We start from the raw sequence: 22,310 nt of genomic DNA on the forward strand, positions 1-22,310 counted from the left end.
TTGAAGCAACACAGGGTAACTTTTCAATCTTTATCAAATATTTTCATAACATTTGTGATTATATGTCCACTGACAACTACTTGAATGACACCTCTCTGTATCTTGAGGGGGTCTGTATTGCTTTCACCGGCACCAATTACCTTTGAGGAAGGTGGCAGGAACCCTGCCACACACACAAAAAAAACTGCAAATGTGTCGACTGCTGTACGGCATAGGTCACTTCCCCCTTTTCCCAACCATTATATAGACGGAAGTAGATGTGTACGCTTTCGCGCAACTTCTCCAAATGGCAGAGCAACAAGAGACAAAAAGTTTTGTCTGAGGAGGAAAAAAAGGCGAGGCTACCATGATATGCAGAATAAACATTGGCCCGGCTTTAACTTGCTGGCATGACACCCCCCCCACGCCCTCAACCAAACTCGTCAGCGCTGATGAGTTCGGGTGGGGTGGGGGTTGGGTTAACCACACTAAGCTACAGGTTGCTAACCGTCATAAGCTATGGTTTAGCCACAACTGGATTCATTACCTTATTACTATTCATCTTCCACACAGCCGCTGGAAACAGAAATGTTGTTTAATCCATCTACAGGGACCTGGGAGATTGATTTTTGGTGATTTTACGACACTGCAGGTGTGCCCTGGCCCAAATGGGAAACGCAGCGCTGGTTCTCATGGGAAACGCAGTCTTCCTTAAGGCAAAACCCTACCGCTTTTGTTCACCGGCGTTGCTAAAATCGACCACAACTGAAACGTTACATAGTGTTGCTTCAAATGTATCATTGTCATTTATTATAAATAAAAAATTGGTTTTGTAAATTTACTACTTCATTTTCAGCTAATTCTACCTTTTTTCCTAAGGTGAATTTTTATTACAACTATAACATACTCAAAAACACTCAAACTTATTACATTTACTATTAAAAATAAATAAATAAATAAATAAAAATAAGATTTCCCATGAAATTAAAATACTATTCTTAAACGATTTCAACTTGTATGATTATGACTCAAAAAATACATTGCAATTTCTTATGAAAATTTTATTTGTAAAGTTACACTATTTTTTAGCAAATATTTTCTGACTCAAAAAAGGCCAGAAATACTTTCTACCAAAATTTTGAACTTTTAACATTAAAAGTATATTCACATAATTTTTGACGTAAACTTTTCAGAAAAAATATGACTTTATTATTATATCCTTTTGCTACAGAAAAAAAAAGATTCTTCTAGCAAAAAAATACAAGTATGTTCTTGTATTTTAATGTCTTTATTATTCCAAAAATACGACTATACTAAACCTCTTGAAGAAATATGACTATTCTTGTAAAGCTTTTCTTCCTCCAAAAATGTTTCAAATCTGACAAGTTCGAATGTTCTGTCAAGTTTGTCAACGGTGCTATTAACTCATTGGCTGCTTTTGACGATGATGGACATCCCAACCATTTGAACTAGGAGGTGCTGACAGTCAATATTAATCCTTGATGTCATTTCAGGACTCCATCTGGTTGCCATGGTTTCCTTTGATGCCGCACCCTGGCCCCATCCTTAGGAAATGTGTTTTGAATTACCTACTTTCTGGTTACATAGGATTTGTGCTCCTCCTCTGATAAACACTCGGCTTTGATGCGGCTGCCAGCGAGCGAGCGGAGGCTCATCAAAACTTTTGATGTGGGCGCCAAAACCGAGACGGCTTCTCGTGACGCTTCTCGCGAGCAGCTGATCGAACCTCGTGCGGAGGTTCAGCCCAGCTGCCGCCATTTTTTTACCCTCTGAGCCGAGGGGCTTAATAAAGGGGTTTAATGGAGCGTGCTATCTGGAAGATTTCTAAACACAGCTGGGGCGGATGTCCACGCCGGATTCAAGCTGAGAGAGGTTGGGGAAAACTGGGAACAGGTTTTTTGGTTTTATCCGAGAGAAGAATTCAGGACGCTGCAGTCAAGTGGAGACTGTGGAGTTCAGACAAAGGTAGCAGCTGTAAATACGCAGCATATGGATTCATCTGATTGCCTGAAAACAAAAATCCTGAGTTATGGTAGTAGTCAACCTTGGTTTGAAGCCAATAATACCGATGAAATTCCTGTTTTTTGATGGAGGTAGCATCCAATAATCTCAGAATAATCCATTATATTTATTAGGAGTGGGAACCTCTTGGTACCGCACGATACGATACGCGATACAAAGCTCACGATAACGATGATCTGACAATATGGCGATACAACGATTATCGATTCATTGGTCAGGAAATCATTCTAGGATAATCTACAAACAACTTATAAACAGAAAAACAAGCTTCTGCTGTGAATTGGAATGAGTTTATCACTTGTAAACATCCAATCAATTTGAACTGGGAGGGTCCCAGTTCATCCCCATCCCTCCCACTTCAAACTGATTGGCTGTCAGTGGCAGTCAATGCTAGGCAATTAGATAATTTTTGGGCCATTTAAGGTCTCACTGGAACAGCACCAAACAAAAGTTCCAGCATCGTGAATTGGAAGTAGTGCTGCAACAATTAATCGATTAACTCGAGTATTGGATTAGAAAAAAAAAGATTCGAATTATATTTTGCTGTGAGTATTTGTTTAATTAAAGAAGTTTTGTAATGGTTTGTTTTGAAATTGTTTGCATATATTTTTATTGATTGGGGTGGATACACTGCTCTCTAGTCTGCCTCATTTCACGTGGCTGAATCCAGCATTTCCCTGTTAAGACCAACATAAGCTAAGTTTTTGTTTAAGCTAATGTTTTTTTTTAATGCATTAATAATTCAGTTTATAGGTATATTCAGCTGTTTTTTGTGGGAATATGGGACTCTGAACCCTTTGTTTAGAGCTTTGTAAAAAAAAAAAAACATGTTAGCATTTTATAGCATTTAAGCTAGCAAACTTTTGCTATGCAGTTGGCCATTTGTTCTTTTGTTGTACATACATGTTATTTATTTATATATACCGTTTGAGGCTCGGCCCAGGTATTTAAACTTTTATGTTCCTTATCTGATTTCTCGATTATTCGAATTAACTAGTTCATTGATTAATCGACTATTAAAATAATCGATAGCTGCAGCCCTAATTGGAATTAGTTTATCACTTGTAGACGTCCAATCCGTTTGAACTGGGAGGGTGGCAGCGAATCATGTGACCAGAAAAAGTCAGGAAGTATAACAAGCATGGCAGCAGGACTTGTTATTGTCTCCTCTGTCAATCTAGTTGAATCTGCAACCATCTTATGCTTTTGATAGCATCGTCGGTACGTATTTGATTTCTAAGATGTCATTTTGCATATATAGATCATTATTTGTGGTAAATTTAGTTATTGTGGAATATTATGTTTGAATTTATTTTGTCATTGTGCCTGATGGTTGTAGCGTTCGAATTAGCCAGTTAAAGAGAATAAATACAAGTGATAATAATTAACAAAGACAATTAATAGTATAAATACATGTTTAAATAGCAGTTAAAAAGCAGGTTGGTTTATTTCATTCACAAATTCAGTGCATTTACATTGTATGTGAAAAAGATATTCATTTCATTTATTGTGTGTTTCAGTTTTACTCTTTACACGATGTCAATAAACCTGTGGACAATGGACAGCTGTCTTCAGAGTCGTGATGTCACTAAAGAGTTATCTAACTGCCGAGTAGTATCCAGCGTTCATATACCGAGGGCAGTACAGTTCGCTGCCACCCTCCCAGTTCAAACGGATTGAACGTCTATGGCCGGTGGTGGCAGCCAATGCCAGGCAATGAGGTAATTTTGGGCCATTTAAGGTCATTTTCCAGTTGATTTTCAGTTACCTCCTGTTGATTTGGGGCTATTTTATGGATCTCTTCCTATTCATTTTGAGTTACAGAACAGGAAGGGACCTGGGAATCACCCAAATGAATAGGCGGTGACACAAACCAACAGAAAATGACCTGTAAATGCCCTAAAATGAACAGCGAGTGATCTGTGAATGCCCTGAAAATCAGACAAAATGACTGTGAATGCTCTGGTTTCGAATGAACGAACGTTCCCAGTCTAAGTGGACGTGCACCGTCAATACAGCCTAAGAGTTAACCGAGACACCATTATGGTGGAAGATTTTGGTAGCAACTTGTTCGTTCATTTTTTTTGGGACATTGACACCTTTTAAAAACGATATCTCGATTCTTGGCAGGAGCATATCGATAACCTTTTGGGATACAAAGTATCACGATATATCACCATTTCGATATTTTCTCACACACCTAATATTTATACAAGTGTCCAATATGGTCTAACGGTCAGGATTCCTGGTTTCCACCCAAACCTGCGCGGGAATCTTAAGTCCTACTTTACACCCAGAAAAGTTGCAATTGTCTGGTATATTGTAAAACAATAAACATTCAGGCTTTTTCAAAGTAGCACCAACTTTCTATGAAAGTGTCATTTTATTCCACAAAGGCTCGCTGTGGGTGCAGGATTTCAATCCACACCAATTAAAATGAGGCTTTCACCAATCTGGTGATTTAAACATGCAATCAGTTGATTGCTGTCAGGTGCTGTTTGTTTTAGCAGGTACCTCATTGGTTCAACTGTCTGTGCCATATCGGTTGGAACAAAAACCAGGAACCATAGCGGACCTGAGGATTGGGTTGGAGGCATGTGGAAGTAACATGTGGAAAAAACAAACTGCTCAGGATCACTTTTAACATGCGTTTATGGCCGCGAACACAACACGTCCAGCTGCCTCGAACGTTGCCACATAAACACATTCAGTCCAGCGTGCGCTTCCTTACCCCCCAGTCCGCACAATGCGCACACAGAGCCTGTCGGTTCCAAGGCAGCACTTTATTGAGTGAGTCTACTCAAATCCTCTCACTTACACACAATGAGTTGCCACAGCAACTGTTTAACAAGTTAAACGACGATTGACACATGCAGCGCTTTTGAAGCCAGTGACTGGCAAGATCAAACATCTGTCAACATCGTTAACTTTAATAAGCAAGTCCAGTGCCCTTGCACTGCCTGCCTGGGCAGGGAGAGGGAGGGAGGGAGCAAAACTAAGCAATCAGCTCGGGACAGCTCATCTGTATTTTTTTGTTTTTTTTCTTTCAATTGAAAATCGATTGCAGGCTAATATTGCTGAATTGATTATTTTGTCATGCAATTTTCACATCTTGGGATCTGGATGATAAGCACTGCAGGTGTCCCATATGGTCTAGTGGTTAGGATTCCTGGTTTTTACCCAGGCTATGATCAGAACTCTGTTGTTATTACCTTAGCTTTTTAGTGCTGAAGTGGTTCACTCGACATGAGCATCCCATGTGGTCTAGCGGTTAGGATTCCTGGTTTTCACCCAGGTGGCCCGGGTTCAACTCCCGGTATGGGAATGTTTAGATATATTAACATGCAGAAAAATTGCAGTCTTTTGTTATATACACTAGCACCAGCCTCCGATGAATGTGTCAAAGATGGCACCCTACCTGCTCGCATATCCAAATTTAGAAGTACTGAAGTGACAGCATTTCATGACGTAAACAGCGATTATTCACGACTAGCCGCTCCCAGTTCAGCTCGATTGGAGGTGAATACTGCTGAATTGATTATTTTGTCATGCAATTTTCACACCTTGAGATCTTGATGATGAACAATGCAAGCATCCCATATGGTCTAGCGGTCAGGATTCCTGGTTTTCACCCAGGTGGCCCGGGTTCAACTCCCGGTATGGGAATTTTTAGCTATAGTTGACATACAAAAACATTGCGGTCTTTTGTTATATATACTCGCACCAGCCTCCGATGAACGTTTCAAAGATGGCACCCCACCTACTCGCATATCCAAATTAGAAATGCAGAACTGACAGCATTTCATCAAGTAAACAGCGATTTTGCACTACTAGCCACTCCCAGTTCAAATCAATTGGAGCTCTAATTGGAGGCGAATATTACTGAATTTATTATTTTGTCAAAGAATTTCATGAAGTAAACAGCGATTATTCACTACTAGCCAATCCCAGTTCAAATCGATTTGTAGGTCTGATAGGAGGTGAATATTGTTGAATTAAATATTTTGTCATGCAGTTTTAACACCTTGAGATCTGGATGACAAACAGGCTAAGCGTCCCATGTGGTCTAGTGGTAAAGATTCCAGGTTTTCACCCGGGTGGACTGGGTTCAACTCCAGGTACAGGAATCTTTAGTTATAGTTTACACCCAGAAAAATTGCAATCTTACCGTTGTGATGAATGTGTCAAAGAATGCAACACCCCATATGTTAGCATTTCCAAATTCAGCAGTACTGAAGTGACATCATCTTAGAGAGTAAACAGCCATTGTTCGCTACAAGCACATCACACTTTAAAACAATTGGCTGTCTGTTGCTACCCACTAGTGCTCATTTGATGATTTTGTCATGCGGTTTTCACACTTTGTGATCTAGATCACAAGGGTTATAATGTATGTATCCCATATGGTCTAGCAGTCAGGATCCAAAGGCTCAGCTCTCGTTATGGGAATTTTTTTGTGATAGTTTACAGTTTCGGTCTTTCACTATATACACTAACGCAAGCATCCGATAAATATGTCAAAGAAGGTGGCACCCCACCTGCTCGCATGTCCAAAGTTAGAAGTACAGTACTGAAGTTACATCCTTTCAAGAGGTAAACAGAGATTATTCGCTACTAGCCCCTCCCAGTTTAATAGATTCTACGTCTGTTGCGACCCAATCATGCTGATTTGATGATTTTTGATTGAGTCTTGCAATTTTCATAATTTGTCATCTGGATCACAGGTGGCCCATGTCTCCCAAATGCTAGCGGTCAGGATTCCTGGTTTTCACCCAGGTGTCCCAAGTTCAACTCCTGGTATGGGAATACTTAGTCGAAGTTTATAACCCAAAAAAGTCTACAATATTTTGGTGTACGGTACGACAATGAATATTAAGGCTTTTTCACACTAGTACTAGCCTACTATTAAGTGTCAAAGAAGGCGGGCACCCGCCTGCTAGCATAACCGAGTTAAGAAGTAATGAAGTGCCATCATTACAGGAAGTAAACAGCAATGATTCAATAATACTCCTCCCATTTCAGATCGATTGGATGTCAGTTGCTACTACCCAATGGGGAATGGGACGTACTACGTCATTGTTTGGACGCGCCTCCATGCTGGCAATATGATTCACTTCCGGGTCGGCAGACTCAATGCGGATTGTAACGTGTGGTCGTGCTAAGCTAACTCTTTCGGTGTTTTAGAAAGAAATTATGGGTGTGTATTGTTGTGTTACCGGGTGCAACAGCTTCTCCTACGACTAATAAAAGGGCGAGGAAAACTGGACTCACTTTTCACCGTTTTCCTGCATGGAGGACCAAATATCAGATCACGAAGGCACGACGGATGGCTGGGGCGCAGCGGTTCGTTGGAAAAGCATTTCTCTTGATCATATTTCTGCTGGAATGAGAGTGTATTCCCCTCATCTCTACTCTTGTAAGTTGAACGATTTATCCGTTTTGGTTTCAATACGGTTTTTTTGTTGTTGTTTTTTTTACTGTTGTGTAAATCTGCCTCGGTAGCAATGCTAACCTTCTCCTCCTCCTCACCTACCTGTTGTGTTACTAGGAAAACCTGCATATGAAATGCTGACAACACATCCCGATTGGTCACCATATCTCTTCTTGGGTTATTCTGAGGTCAAGCGCACCACATCGGAGCGTTATGAGAGGTTGGAAAGGCGAAGAGTGCACGCTGAAACTTCAGTTTGCTCTGCTCTTACAAACACGATCCCAAGTGTTGTTGTGAAAAGTCAATAAAATATGAATACCAAAACATGACTTGAACAACTTCTTGACCAACTGTAACTGCGTGTTGTTTACTTCAGGTCTTCATAATAAACAGGTGCAATAATTACAAAGTCAGGTGACTTAATTTTGTTATTCTATTTGGAATATGCATTGACAATTTTTGGACAGTGTTGTAGACAAGAACTGGGACTGATAAGTTGCAATAGATTTATTTCAAGTAATGCAATTTCTCCAATACGATATTTGAATTGACAGTTTAAAATCTTTAAATTAGTGCAAACAAGGCCCACCCTCTGACGGTGGCAGCAAATATTATATAATTATAAGTAATACACAAATACAAGATCACAATAAACGTGTCTTTGTCAAAGCAGTTTAAAACACTATTTACTGGCCTTGGGTAAATTGCCAGACAGGATAAATATGTGCTTTAAAGTTCTTGCATTTCCATTTTAAGTATGGCAAGTACTAGTCTCCAACACAGTATTTGAACTGACAGTTTAAAATCCTTTTAGTACAAAATGGCCCACACTCTGGCAGGGGGCAGCAAATATTATAATACATAATACATTATAAAAAGCTATATACTATATGAATACAAGATCACAACAAAACCTGTATTTTTTCAAAGCAGTTAAAAAACATCCAGTGGCCTTAGGTAAATAAAGGTGTATAAATATGTACTTTACAGTTCTTGCATTTCTATTTTAGGTATTGCAACTTTTCCAACACTATTTGAATTGACAGTCTAAAGTCTCCATAAGTGCAAATAAGAATATTATAATTTAAAAATAATAATAGAATATATAAATTCAACATTACAATGAAACGTGTCTTTGTCAAAGTGGTTTAAAAAAAAAAATAATAATAATAATACGTCACTGGCCATAGTTAAATAGCCAGGCAGAATAAATATGTGCATTAAAGTTCTTGCATTTTCACAAGTTAAAAGCCCGCAGTTCATCGACGAGAAGGGCAGACCCAGATGGCGTCTGCTGCAGGGGCTTGTTTGAGTCGGACACAGGACAAATGGAACCACTCTATTGAACAAATTTTCTTTGTCAAATGATCCAAGAAGAGAGATGGTGACCAATCGGGATGTGTTGTCAGCAGGTTTACCTAGGAACACAACAGGTAGGTGAGTCGTAGTAGGCGAGCATTGCTACCGAGGCAGATTTACACAACGGTGTAAAAAAACGAAAACGTATTGAAACCAAAAGTGGATAAAGCGTTCAACTTACAAGAGTAGAGATGACAGGAACACACTCTCATTCCAGCAGAAATATGATCATAAATGCTTTTCCGACGAACCGCTGCAATCCAGCCATCCGTCGTACCTTCGTGATCTGATATTTGGTCCTCCATGCAGGAAAACGGTGAAAAGTGAGTCCATTTTTCCTAACCCCTTTTTTTGTCGTAGGAGACGCTGTTGCACCCGGTAACGCAACAATAAGCACCCATATTTTCTTTCTAAAACACCGAAAGAGTTAGGTTAGCACTACCACACTTTACAATCCGCATTGACTCTGCCGGCCCGGAAGTGAATCATATTGCCAGCATGGAGGCGCGTCCAAACAATGACGTAGTACGTCCCATTCCCTATAGGGATGGTTTGGGTGTCATGCAATTTTGACTACGGTATTGTATATGATCTGGATTATAGCCAGGGGTGCACATAAGTGGTCCGCATGCGCGCATGCGTACTGGACGTAGACAAACGCGCTGGCCCTCAACGGCTTCCATACGCTTTTGCGTACCGATGGCTGACCACTGTTGTAGGAAAGCCCCATTGTGAGTGTGTGTGCTTCCGTTTAATTGTTGCTGCGCTGGCCCTTTAAGAAAGCGAAGCGCGCATGATTCACTTTCTCTCCTCCCTTCATTGAAGCGCACGAGTTCCTTTCTCTCCTCCCATGACTGCCGTGTGCACAAGTTACTTCTCTCCTCCTTTCACGGCGTGCAGTACGTTCTAAAGCTGCCGTCCTGCTTGTTTGCCATCCGAATGTTGTGTGTGAATGAGAGAGGTGGGTATAGTGTAAAATACTTTGGCAGTTGACTTACCTGTTTAGGGTCCATTGCATTTGTTAGGCGCCACGAGCTAACCGCTAGCCGCCGAGAGCTAGCCGCTAAGTGCTAATGCTAATCGGTAGCCCTTTTGGCTACATTGTGAAGGCTAAGTTATGTTGCCAATTCATATATCAATATTGTTGTTTACTTTCCTGCTTAATGTGTATGATCATTATTTTTAATAATTAGCATTTTATTCATTACAAAAGCAGTGTATTACATTTATATTTAATGTTTTTCCTGTTAATTTAGATATACATTTATACAGTATCTTTTATAGGCTATATTGTTTTTCTGACATTTATATGGTTATCCTGTATTTTCAGAAACCACAACACAGCTCAAAGTGAATTGCATTCTCCAATTCATCATCAATAAAAGGAACTGATCCTGAACATCCTCCGTCGATTCTCTAACCGGAGTCACAACTCCATAGCGTCGCCTGCTTTACACCACACACCCACAGAGGGATCACCATTCAAATTAGCCCTCTATTTCAACTGTATTTGCGACGGCCACGAAAAAATACTCAAAATGTCGAAGAGGCAGGCCACACTGAGTAATTACTTCCGTGTTCCCCCACCCCCGTCAAAAGACAGACAGACGACAGAGACTTCACCGGAGCTACCGAAAAAAAAGACTTTTGCTGAAAAGTGGCTACAGGAGGTACCATGGCTGGAAGCAAATGATGCTCGCACGGAAATGTGGTACAAAATGTGCCATGAGAATCCCAATGTCGCCGAGAAGAGCAGCGCATTTTATGTAGGGTCAAAGAATTTCAGCCATCCAAACTTTGAAAAGCACGAAAAAAACAGAGCATGTGGCAATTAAGCAAACTATCGATGTCAAACAGGACCCCACTCGCCCTATGAACAAGTGGCGGAATAGGGCGGAATAAAGGTAATGAACAGCGACATGCACTGACAAACGTGTTTTTGCTCGCATTTTACAAAGCTAAACATGCACGTTCAATGAGGTCTTATGAGGAGGACATCCCACTTTTAAAAAGGCTTGGAGTTAATGTGGGAGCCGCATAATGCCCTTTATTTTGAATTGGTGCTTTTTATTTCTTTACATTTCACTTCAAAGAAATTGCAATTTTGTTGTGCCAGTTGATGTTAATCAAGCATTAATTGTTAATATAATGAATTAAAGTTAATTGGCTCTAAGTAAAGCTTGTCATAAATTTATCGCATCAGGCAGGTCGGCTCTCAAGCTCAATGAGGACCATGTCACATCTCCAGGTCCTCCTCTGAGAACCTGGGCAAAAAAATTATGTGCACCCCTGATTATAGCTATCACTGAATATGTCCCATATGGTCTAGCGGTCAGGATTCCTGGTTTTCACCCAGGTGGCCCGGGTTCAACTCCCGGTATGGGAATACTTAGTCAAAGTTTATAACCCAAAAAAGTCTACAATATTTTGGTATACGGTACGACAATGAATATTAAGGCTTTTTCACACTAGTATTAGCCTACTATTAAGTGTCAAAGAAGGCGGGCACCCGCCTGCTAGCATATCCAAGTTTAGAAGTAATGAAGTGCCATCATTTCAGGACGTAAACAGCAATGATTCAATAATACCCCTCCCATTTCACATCGAATGGATGTCAGTTGCTACTACCCAATTGGGATGGTTTGGGTGTCATGCAATTTTTGACTACGGTATAGTATATAATCTGGATTATAGCTAGCACTGACTATATCCCATGTGGTCTAGCGGTCAGGATTCCTGGTTTTCACCCAGGTGGCCCGGGTTCAACTCCCGGTATGGGAATGTTTAGTTAGTTTACACTAAGGGAGTTCCAAAAAATCGATTATTAGATGCATCGCGATTCGATTACGATTCATAAAGGTTAAAAAAAATGATGATTTTCCCTAATAAGTTTATGACAGCTGCTCGTAGCGGAATGAAATTCAAGACACGCCTCCTTCCCGGACACCTTTAACGGACACATGACAGACGTTATGATGGATGCTGCCGGTTACTGAGCGAGAGATTTACTCCTTTTCAAAAGACTGGAAAATAAATTTGTGTATGAGACACGCAGGTACCCGGTTGCGCTTCTGTGCGCAAGTTATTCTTTAGAGCGAGAGGAGAAGAGAGATAGTTCGTTGCTCCCTGTCGTTCAGATGTCCAGCAGTAGTTTCAAGTCATGTCAATTGAAAAACGTCCTGAGTGTGTTGCTAAGACCTGTGTGCGTCTATAAGAGGTGAGCACACGAACCCTCTTGTACTGTTTAGTAGGGCTGTCAAACGATTAAAATTTTTAATCGAGTTAATTACAGCTTAAAAATTAATTAATCGTAATTAATCGCAATTCAAACCATCGATAAAATATGCTTTATTTTTCTGTAAATTATCGTTGGAACGGAAAGATAAGACACAAGACGGATATATATATTCAACATACGGTACATAAGTACTGTATGCCTTTATTATAACAATAAATCAACAAGATGGCATTAAGATTATTAACATTCTGTTAAAGTGATCCATGGATAGAAAGACTTGGAGTTCTTAAAAGATAAATGTTAGTACAAGTTATAGAAATTTTATATTAAAACCCCTCTTAATGTTTTCATTTTAATAAAATTTGTAACATTTTCAATAAAAAAATAAACTAGTAGCTCACCATTGTTGATGTCAGTAATTACACAATGCTCATGGTGCTGAAACCCATAAAATCAATCGCACCCAAGTAGGGCTGCAGCTATCGAATATTTTAGTAATCGAGTAATCGATTGAAAATTCTATCGATTAATCGAGTAATCAGATAAAACAAATATATTTTTAGGTGAAGAGCAATTATAAATATACATGAGAAAACAAGACATTTCATCTAATCTTGAACCATTTTCAGTCAACCAATGTCTTTATTTTCGATGTATATTGTTGAAAACAGCCAACAATTGCATCTCAGATGTAACTAGAATAAAAAAAAAAGACTAATTCACTGCTTTCACTCAAAAAACATTTATATCTTATTAAAAAAAATATATATATACTGTATATATACCTAAAAATGCTGTTACGCTTGATAACACACATCAGTTAAAAGTTAGGATTTTTTCCCACGTGTTTCAATTGAAATTCTGTTTGTGTCAAGCCATTTTTAAATTCTAGTTAAGTTTTAAGTTAGTCTAAACTGTAAGTCTTGATAGGATTTTGAGTTTTTGCAGTGTTCATAATAAATGTATGATACAGGCTGTATTGGAGCACATTAGGGACCAGTGCTACTGCTACTTGGTGTTTTATCCAGCAATGACTACTGAGCTAAAATTGATAGCATTATTGAGTTTTTATTTTACACCCTCATCACTCCACAACGCTATGTTATGTTAAAGTCTGTATGTAATACACGTTAACCACGCATTGACAGTGGTCATAATTAATAGAAACCTAGCCCTCCGCAGGGCTAGCGTTACTTGAGTTAGTGACAGTAATGATAATCTTTATTTATTAGTGCTTAGCGCTCTACTGCTTTAAGATGGCGGCTGTTTACTAACGCTGCCCAGACGCGGCCGAGTCTGTCATTTCGTATCTAGTTCAACATACATGTGATCTCTATGAGACTCATCAGACGCTACGTAGCATCGTGCGGGCTATTATTTAGCGTCGGCGTCGTCTGTAGCGGCTGTCGGTTGCAGTAAGGGTTTTTTTTTTTTTTTTTTTGCTTCTTCCTCTACGCACGTGACATCAGCGCGTTGTCCCGCATTAAAACTAGTCCGAGCAAAACGAGATGCTTAGAGCTGTCAAAATAAACGATTACTCGAGGTGAATAAAATTTCTCGGATCAGTTTTTAAACTCGAGTTGCTCGAGTATTCGTTTCAGCTCTACACCCAAGCGCCAGCAGAGGGTGACAAAACACCAAAAAACACAAGTAACAAGTGGACATTACACTGTGCTGTCATTTTAATCTGTTTCAGCGGGGCATGTGCGTTAAATGCGTCAAATATTTTAACCTGATTAATTTAAAAAATTAATTACCGCCCATTAACGTGATCATTTTGACAGCCCTACAGTTTATCCTTTATTGTTGTTGTTTTTGAGATGTTAACAGTTAGCGCCGAGCGCTAAGCTAATTAGCTAATTCGCTAACGTTTATTTCATATGCAGAACGTGTAAAACCATGATTAAGTACAGCAGTAACACTACAATCATGCGAAATAGTACAGAAATCTGTGAAAACAAGGTATATTGTTTAAAAGAAGTCTTATTTCTAAAGACACTTTGTTTCCAGAAAATGTGGAATTCATTCCACCTTTATTGTATTGTTGAGAGAAATAAGTACTGCCTTTAAAATGGTTAATGTTTTTGCACTTTTATGTAAATAAAAAAACAGCTGATGAATCATTAGGATATTTTAAATAAATAATGGGCATAAATTTGTTACTTTATTAATTAGTAATGTACGATGCATCGATAATCGTGATAATCGTGATAACCGTGATCATCGTCAATACCATGATCATCGTTCAGTCGTCGAATCGTAGCACCCTGAATCGTAATCGAATCGAATCGTGGGGTGCCTATCATGGCACACCCCTAGTTTATACCCAGAAAATTTTCATCCATCTTAAATTGTAAGACAATGAATGTTCAGGCTTTTCACTTTACTTAAAGACTACTGTGAATGTCACCAACAGCAACATGCAAAGAAACTGGCATTCCACCTGCCAGCGTGATCATTTCCTGCCTGCCCCTCCAAGTCCAAAAAGACTCAATGTCTATTGCTGCCAGTTGAGCTGAATTGATAGCCTTATCACGCATATGCAACACCTTATCATTAAACTGTTGGTTGCTACAGAGGCATCCCATATGGTCTAGCGGTTAGGATTCCTGGTTTTCGCCCGGGTTCAACTCCCGAAATGGGAACTCATCACTTCTTCAATCTGAAATACTGAATTATATTGGAAGAGATGGAAGAAAAAAAGCTTTCTCACCCTGGCACAAGCCTATAGTGAAAGTGTCTGGCAACAACGCTCAAAGAAGGTAGCACCCAATTTGGAAGTAGGAACTTCACAATAATCTTTTGCTGCCAGCCTCTCCCAGTTCAAACAGACTCGTCTTCTTTAGCTGCCAATTGCGCTGAGTTCACGATTTTGTCGACAAGAATTTTCAATCTTTTCATCTGGATGACAACAAGTGTCCCATATGGTCTAGCGGTCAGGATTCCTGGTTTTCACCCAGGTGGCCCGGGTTCAACTCCCGGTGTGGGAATGTTTGATCTTGTTCTACGCTGAGTCTATCTGAAAAGACTTTTAGGTGATTCATTCATCTTGTGAACTGCTTATCCTCACCAGGGTCGCTGGAGCCTATCCTAAGGCAACAGGCAGGAGACACCCTGAACCGGTTGCCAGCTAGTCGCAGAGCCTTCTAAGTAGCCACGTTTACATGCTGACTTTTATTCATACCGATTCAAATCATTCCGAATGGAAATTTCAGATCAGCTGTTTACATGTCACTTCATCTATTCCGATCCATCGTTTACATGTGTCTGCCTTTATTCCGAAAGGACGTTTGACAACTGCCATCTGACATGCGCAGATTAATCAAAACAAAGCGTCACGTTGCAAAACATGGAGATCGATCGTCAGAGTGCTGCTGTTTTAACTTTAACCCACTTGTTGTGTTTGTGGGGTCGTATCCGCTTCTGCTGTTTTGCTCTTTTGCCTTGTAGTAGCCGGTTGTCAGCGTTTTCCACCGATTTCTAATCTGGTCAACGCTCCGGTCTATTCCGGCTTCGTGTAACCTCTCGTGAACTTTTTAAAATAGTGCACCGTTCCTCGTTTTACGCCCGTCTAAGCGAGAAATTATATTCAATTCTTTTAAAGTTTGAATTAAATACAATCTCTCTGCCGGACTCCAATTAGGTGAGCTGTGCTTGGAAGCCATGTTGCAAGTGACGTTACTTACGTCACCAAGTGACGTCACCACGTCAGTACGGAGCATGTGCAGAAAGAACGCAACCAGACACCATTCCACTTCCCTGTTTACATGATATAATTTTACTTCTAATCGGTTTGGGAAAAGGAATATTCAACCCCTGTGAATCGGAATGAAATTCCATTCGGTTTGGGCCTGTTCATTCCGAATGAGGTGTTTATATGGAACATATTTATTCGGTTTGAACAAATATTCCGATTGTAATTGGAATATTTGGCTCCATGTAAACGTGGCAAGTGATAAGAGTGCTAAGCTCACACAGTAAGTGGCTACCATTAAAGTGCATGTGACACGAAAAAGCATGTTTGTTTCATAATACACTCGGTATTTTATACTCCTGAATGAGATGGACCGCTTGGATGTGTGTGGAAGCGATCGCTATATTTATGAGAAAGAGGGCGCTGTGACGTGTACGGAGGAAGGAGTCCTCTTCACTATACAGCCGTACTGTTGTATGAGAAGGACTAAGGATTCAGCCGATTCGTTACATTATTACAGGTACTGTATTTTTTTTTTTTTTTTTTTTAAACCTGTCCTGTTCAGCTGTTTGACACAGAGAATGGAAGTCTAAGTGCCCGGATTCTGAACAGTTTTAATGTTTCACATTGAGAGTCTGACATACTCCCATTGTGATCATTCAAAATACCTTTTTATTATGACAAAGCAGCGAACAGGAAGGGATTATTGGGGGACAGAAGAAAAGAAATACAAGAGAAGAAAGAAAAGAAACACACAAACAACAACAAGAAATACATTGAACATTTAAACTAGTTACTAATATGCTGGTGCTATCGTCAGCGAGATGTATTTCCGGTTTACACCATGTGGGGGCCTATTGGCCAGTGAAAGAGGAGAATGGGGGTGGGGGTGTCTATAAGACTATAAGCTAAGTGATTGAAAGGGGTAGAGTGTACACAAATCAGTTCTGTGATCTAGAACCCAGTAATCGTGTGAATCTCTTATGAGTGTAAGCCCGTTGGCGACCAACCCTACGCCGCCGCATCGCCAATCCCGGCACTGGAACCCCCAACCCGAGCATGCCCTACCACATCCAGCAGCACGCAAGCCCCACCGGGCGCGCGACAGCCACGCAGATAGGCGGAGAAACCGCGCGGGCGCCAGCCCAGGGCCACGGCCCCCACCCAGCCAGCCCGGGGAGGGAGGGCGGGCGGGGGGATGGGGGGGCCATGCGCAGCCCATCCCTCCTCCCGCCGCCCAGCAAAGGAGCCACCGTCCCCCCCCCGGGACCCAGGGTGGTCCCCCGGGCCACCCGCGTGCCCATCAACTGGCCTTCAGGGATGGCAGGAGGGGACGCATCACCAACCCCACGCCTACAACCCGGGCCACGAGCCACAGCCCCCCAACCGGCACGGCACGCCACGGGACCCCCAGCGACCCACCAAGCCCCAGGCAAGGCAGGGTCCCCCGCCGGTGCAGGCGACACCCCGCTGATATACAGGTACTGTATTGTATTATTGTTATTATTGCTATTATTATGTTATTGTTATTCTGATTTTTATTCATATTTTATTTGTTTTGCTCTTTGTAATTGCTATTTGCAATAGTAACAGCAGTATTTATTAAGGATGTAGTGTGGGTTTTTGGGCTGTGGAAAGAATTATTAATTCGTTCATTCATTTCCCATGCCGCTTTGTCCTCACGAGGGTCGCGGAGTATTCTTTTGGGAAAATCCTGCTCGACATACGACCATTCCGACTTACAAACAAGCTCCTGGAACGAATTAACTTCGTATGTAGAGGTACCACTGTATTACACATGGGACGCCATAGCAGAAGCTATGAGGGGAAACATTTGCAAGTATTAATATTTTGGTCTTTTACTTAAAAGAGGCATGGTCTATTGTTTTTAGTTGTGATTTCCTAAAAAGTATTTTTGAATTTAAGAGTAAACATTTATTGCGTTTAAATCGGTGTACATGATCTATTAATATATACTGTAGTCTCACAGTGTTATTGTATTTTTTTTTTGGGGGGGGGGGGATGGTGCAATAATATCGCATATCGCAATAATTTATTAAATAAATTATCGCACACTAAAATTTGTTATCGTGACAGGCCTAGCTCAAGATAGTGATTATCCCACAATATGGTGATAAAATAATTATCAATTCATGGGTCAGTGAATAATTCTGTGATAAACAGGAAAAACAAAATTTTTTTCATCTTTCAGCTGTGAAATGAATTGGGTTTATCACTACTAGACGTTCAATACATTTGGACTACGAAGATGGCATGCAATGAATGAATGTTCAAATGGATTGTGCCGTCAATGGCAGCCACTGAATTAGCAGAGAAACGATACTAGTGGAAGATTTTGGTAGCAACTTGTTGGTACCTTTTTATTTTTTAAACAGCGATACCTTTTTAAGCCCTTCAGACCCGCATTTTTTCTGCTGGGCAAAAACAAAAACAAAACAATTTTTTTTTTTTTACCCTACTCAAACACCAAAACAAAGTGGAATTTTTTGGTCGGGGATATTTCATGCTTTTATTAGTTATTTTTAATGTTGATGTTATTGTGTTTTGATAAGAAATGAGCACTTACATTTGCCTTTTTCAAGTTGCGTTTTGTTTCAGCCATTTTCAAAGAGTCAAAAATAGCAAAGAGGGTGTGCTAAACCTTATGATTTTAATTCAATGGGTAAAGTTTTGTCCAATCATCTTCCAGAAGTGGCAAGCGCAACTAAATTCAGTGTATGTATTGGTTTAGAGACGCAAATGCATCTGTCCTTCAGCAGCATGCTCATGTCTGAAGGGGTTAAAACAAACGATATATCGATTATTGCCAGTAACATATAGATAAACTTTTGGGATACAAATTATACGGCTATATCACCGTTCGATATTTTGTCACACCTCTAATCTGGCCTGCGACAAAGATGAGTTTGACACGCTATGAACTCACTACTTGGTTAATACTAAGTGTTAATTCGGGGTGTTAAAAAATAGATTCTAAGATATATCACGATTTTATGTCACATAATTATCGTATCAATTCAAAATCCTTCTGTATCGATCCTTACACATGTTTTACACGTGTTTTTTTGTGGAAATAAACAATTTAGTGACTGCACTTCTACTCCTGTCCAGTCATTGGCAGCGTGCAGCAGCATTGCCTTGCAGTCTGCTGAAGTAACAACAACATTGGGCTAATCAGAGTAGAGATTTGTGTACGTCGCTCTCTAGTGGTTGCTCAGATTAGTCCTTTTATAAATCTGAAATTTAGGCTCATTAAGGCTTTGACTGCAAAAACTAAAGCATGGAGTATTTAGAATCCTACATTTAAGCAGGTTTGGGCAAAAGCAGGTTGGCACTAAAGAGAAAATGTTGTAATGTAAGCCATATGTTGTTCAAACATAAAGCGAAAACATTTTCCTCAGTGCTAGATGAGGTTTTAGGAATAAATTGATATACCGTAACTATTGCGCTATAAGGCGTACCTGACTGTAAGCTGCCACCAACCAAATTTGATACGAAAACGACATTTGTTCATAGGTAAGCTGCACTGGACTATAAACCGTAGCTGTCCTCACTGCATCATCACGGCATCATAAGACTGTCATAAGACCAAATGAACCACCATGAACCATCATTGCTTCAAGAAGCTTCATTTGGCCATCACTGTTCCCTTGGGGGAGAAAGTTAACCTCTGCTACCACCTGTTGTCAACACTGTTGTCGTCCCACATGCCTCCTAGCATGCATTGCAGCGCTACAGATGTAAATAACAAATCAAAATTTATGTGCTGTGCTAATTATTTCTTCAGTTACTGTTCTAGTTGTTTCATTAATCGCTAGTTATGGAATTTGGTAAAACTTTTTGACAGTGGCGTCATAAGACTGTCATAGGATCATCATAATTATGACATCTTTTGCTCCCAAAAACGTATAAATACGTTCTATTTTTAATTGTTTCAGTGTCCCAAAGACGTATTTATACGTCTTTTACGCCCCCCCCCCCCAAAAAAAAAGACATCTCTGGGTCGTGATTCAATTTAGCTCCAAAGCACAAAGCTGAAAATTTTAAAGCAATAAAACTGGCCACTGGAGGGCAGTAGCGCATTTGGTAAGACCCGCAACCCGATTCAACGGCAACGAACGGTCAAGCTGCACGGCCGGGTGACGGCAGAAGACGACCAATTGGGTATTGGTGCCAGGCGGCGGACGACCGAGCAGAACAACCGGTAGGACGCCCGGGATGCCAGGCGCTGGACGACCGAGCAGAACGACCGGGACAACTAGTGCAGCGGACGATGTCTTTGAGTCTGTGCTGCTCGCGAGCAGAGCCCGCAGAGACTCAAAAAAATTTATCTTTATGAGACAGACGGCGATGAAGGAAAAGTTTAACTGGCTGTCGCGGCCAGAATAGCGTCATCTTTCAGTAGTTATGTGTAAATAAATTGTTACTTTTCAAAAGCTCTATTTATCTTGTTGTTTATCTTATTTTGTAAAAGGAAAACATTATTCAGATGTTTGGGATGTAACTAAAGCAAAAAAATAGCTGTGTTTGAAATGTATGCTTTCACAAAAAGCTCAATTTCTCTGTTTTTTTTTTAATCAGAAATTGGAAAATTGCTCAAACTCAGCTATTTTCTAATGCTGATTTCTGAAGAATGGTAAAAGATATGAATTAACTTTTTTTCTGCTGAAAGAAGAGAGTACAATCTTTCTTTTGGTGGGTTCCATGTAGGGCTGCAGCTATCAGTTATTTTAGTAGTTGATTAATCGATGAACTAATTAGTTCGAATAATCGAGTAATCGGATAAGGAACATAAAAAATTAAAATACCTGAGCTGAACCTCAAACGGTATAAAAAATTAATACCTTAAATGAGGATCTATGTACAACAAAAGAACAATTGGCTAACTTACATAGCAAAAGTCCGCTAGCTTAAATGTAAAATTCTAACTTTTTTTTTACAGTGCTCTTGACAAATGGTTCACACACATATTCCAACAAAAAAAAACAGCTAAATATACCTATAAACTAAATTACGAATGCATAAAAAAACTTTGGCTCAAACAAAAACTTAGCCTTTGTTGTTCTTAACAGGGAGCAGCTGGATTAAGCCATGTGGAATGAGGCAGACAAGAGGGCAGTGTATCCACCCAAATCAATAAATCTAAATGCAAACACTTTCAAAACAAACCATTACAACGCCACTTTAATTAAACGAATACTCGAAGCAGCAAAATTTGATTCGAATCTTTTCTTCTAATCGAATACTCGAGTTAATCGATTAATCGTTGCAGCACTAGTTCCATGTTTACATAGCAATAGAAGAGAATTTTCTGTGGGCCTTTCAAAATCAGTCAAAATCCAGTAAAACGGCGAAGGGCCTTGCTCTGGTGAAAATGGCTGGGAGTGAATGAGTTAATGAATGCTTATGACAGATATCATTTTGTGTCATCCGGCAAATTATCTCCTTTTGAAAGGATGTAAAGAATCCGAGCTGTATATAAACCGAGTTAGTAACATAATTTGCCGGGTGACACTTAATGACATTTGTCATAAGCATTTATTAATGCCCATGATAATGTCATGTCATAATTATGACAGTTTTATGGCAGTTTTATGATGCCGCTGTCAAATAAAGTGTTACTTAACCCTTTAACACCTAAGCCTATTTTGGCCGAATTTGCATGCATTTGATGTTGCCTTTATATTTCAAAGAAAAATTTGTTTACAATGGCCAAATTGGGTCCCTTTTTTCATGACACCTTGAACTTCATGTCTAAACTGTTGTTTTATTCACTGACCAATTATAATCCACATTTTGAACCCAAAAAGACAAAAAAATCCCCAAATCTTTTTTCAAAATTTGTAATGTTGACGTTCCATTGACAACCAAACATGCTCGACCAACCGTTTTGAAGCTTGATAATATTTATTCAACTTGTTAGGATAAACATTCAATAGAAAAAAATAAGATTGAATAGTTTTATGTTTGACAATTCAACACAAACAGCAGGTATGGTCATAGGCGTTTTTGGCCTTTACACATGCTATGGTCAAAACAGTCTATATAGTGTGCAAAATAGTGAGAAAATTTTTTATATATATCATCTAACACAAAAAGGGTTAGGAAGATATCTCTTTGTGAAGTTAGGTGTTGTATCCATCACCTTATCAAAAGTATATATGTACATGCAATCAAGCTTCTCGCACACATGTACATAAAAATTGAAAAGATTATAGTGAAGAAAAAATATATATAACATTGAAAAAAAGTATTTTCAAAAATATTGACAAGTAGTTCAATTCAAATTTTTCAGGCATGCGACCCAATAAAGTTTTTTTTTTTTTTTTTTTGCGCACTCAATAAAGCTTCTTCTTGAAGAGGTCACGGAGGGAGCTGCGTCACACAGCCTACTCTTTCGCCGTTTGCGCTCTATTGTCACTTCTCGCCGAGACGTCGATTCATCAGAGGAAAACAACGACAAATACGACTCATCTTCTTCCTCGAGTTAATGAAATAATGCATTAGCTTGTGCTAAACGTAGTTTTAGATTCATTCTGCACGTT

General features: G+C 39.8%; 1 protein-coding gene and 5 non-coding genes across 6 annotated transcripts in view; 5 read left to right on the forward strand and 1 right to left on the reverse strand.

Moving 5' to 3' along the window:
* crocc2 (ciliary rootlet coiled-coil, rootletin family member 2) overlaps positions 1–22,310 on the reverse strand; it is a 107,271-nt gene that overhangs the window by 77,034 nt on the left and 7,927 nt on the right. The window lies entirely within an intron of this gene.
* On the forward strand, positions 5,276–5,347 carry trnae-uuc (transfer RNA glutamic acid (anticodon UUC)). The gene has a single exon. It is a non-coding gene; the product is annotated as a tRNA-Glu (tRNA).
* Positions 5,617–5,688, forward strand: trnae-uuc (transfer RNA glutamic acid (anticodon UUC)). The gene has a single exon. It is a non-coding gene; the product is annotated as a tRNA-Glu (tRNA).
* Positions 11,127–11,198, forward strand: trnae-uuc (transfer RNA glutamic acid (anticodon UUC)). The gene has a single exon. It is a non-coding gene; the product is annotated as a tRNA-Glu (tRNA).
* Positions 11,522–11,593, forward strand: trnae-uuc (transfer RNA glutamic acid (anticodon UUC)). The gene has a single exon. It is a non-coding gene; the product is annotated as a tRNA-Glu (tRNA).
* On the forward strand, positions 14,969–15,040 carry trnae-uuc (transfer RNA glutamic acid (anticodon UUC)). Its single transcript has one exon. It is a non-coding gene; the product is annotated as a tRNA-Glu (tRNA).

This window comes from Corythoichthys intestinalis, chromosome 7 (genome assembly GCF_030265065.1).
Source record: "Corythoichthys intestinalis isolate RoL2023-P3 chromosome 7, ASM3026506v1, whole genome shotgun sequence".
NCBI lineage: Eukaryota > Metazoa > Chordata > Actinopteri > Syngnathiformes > Syngnathidae > Corythoichthys > Corythoichthys intestinalis.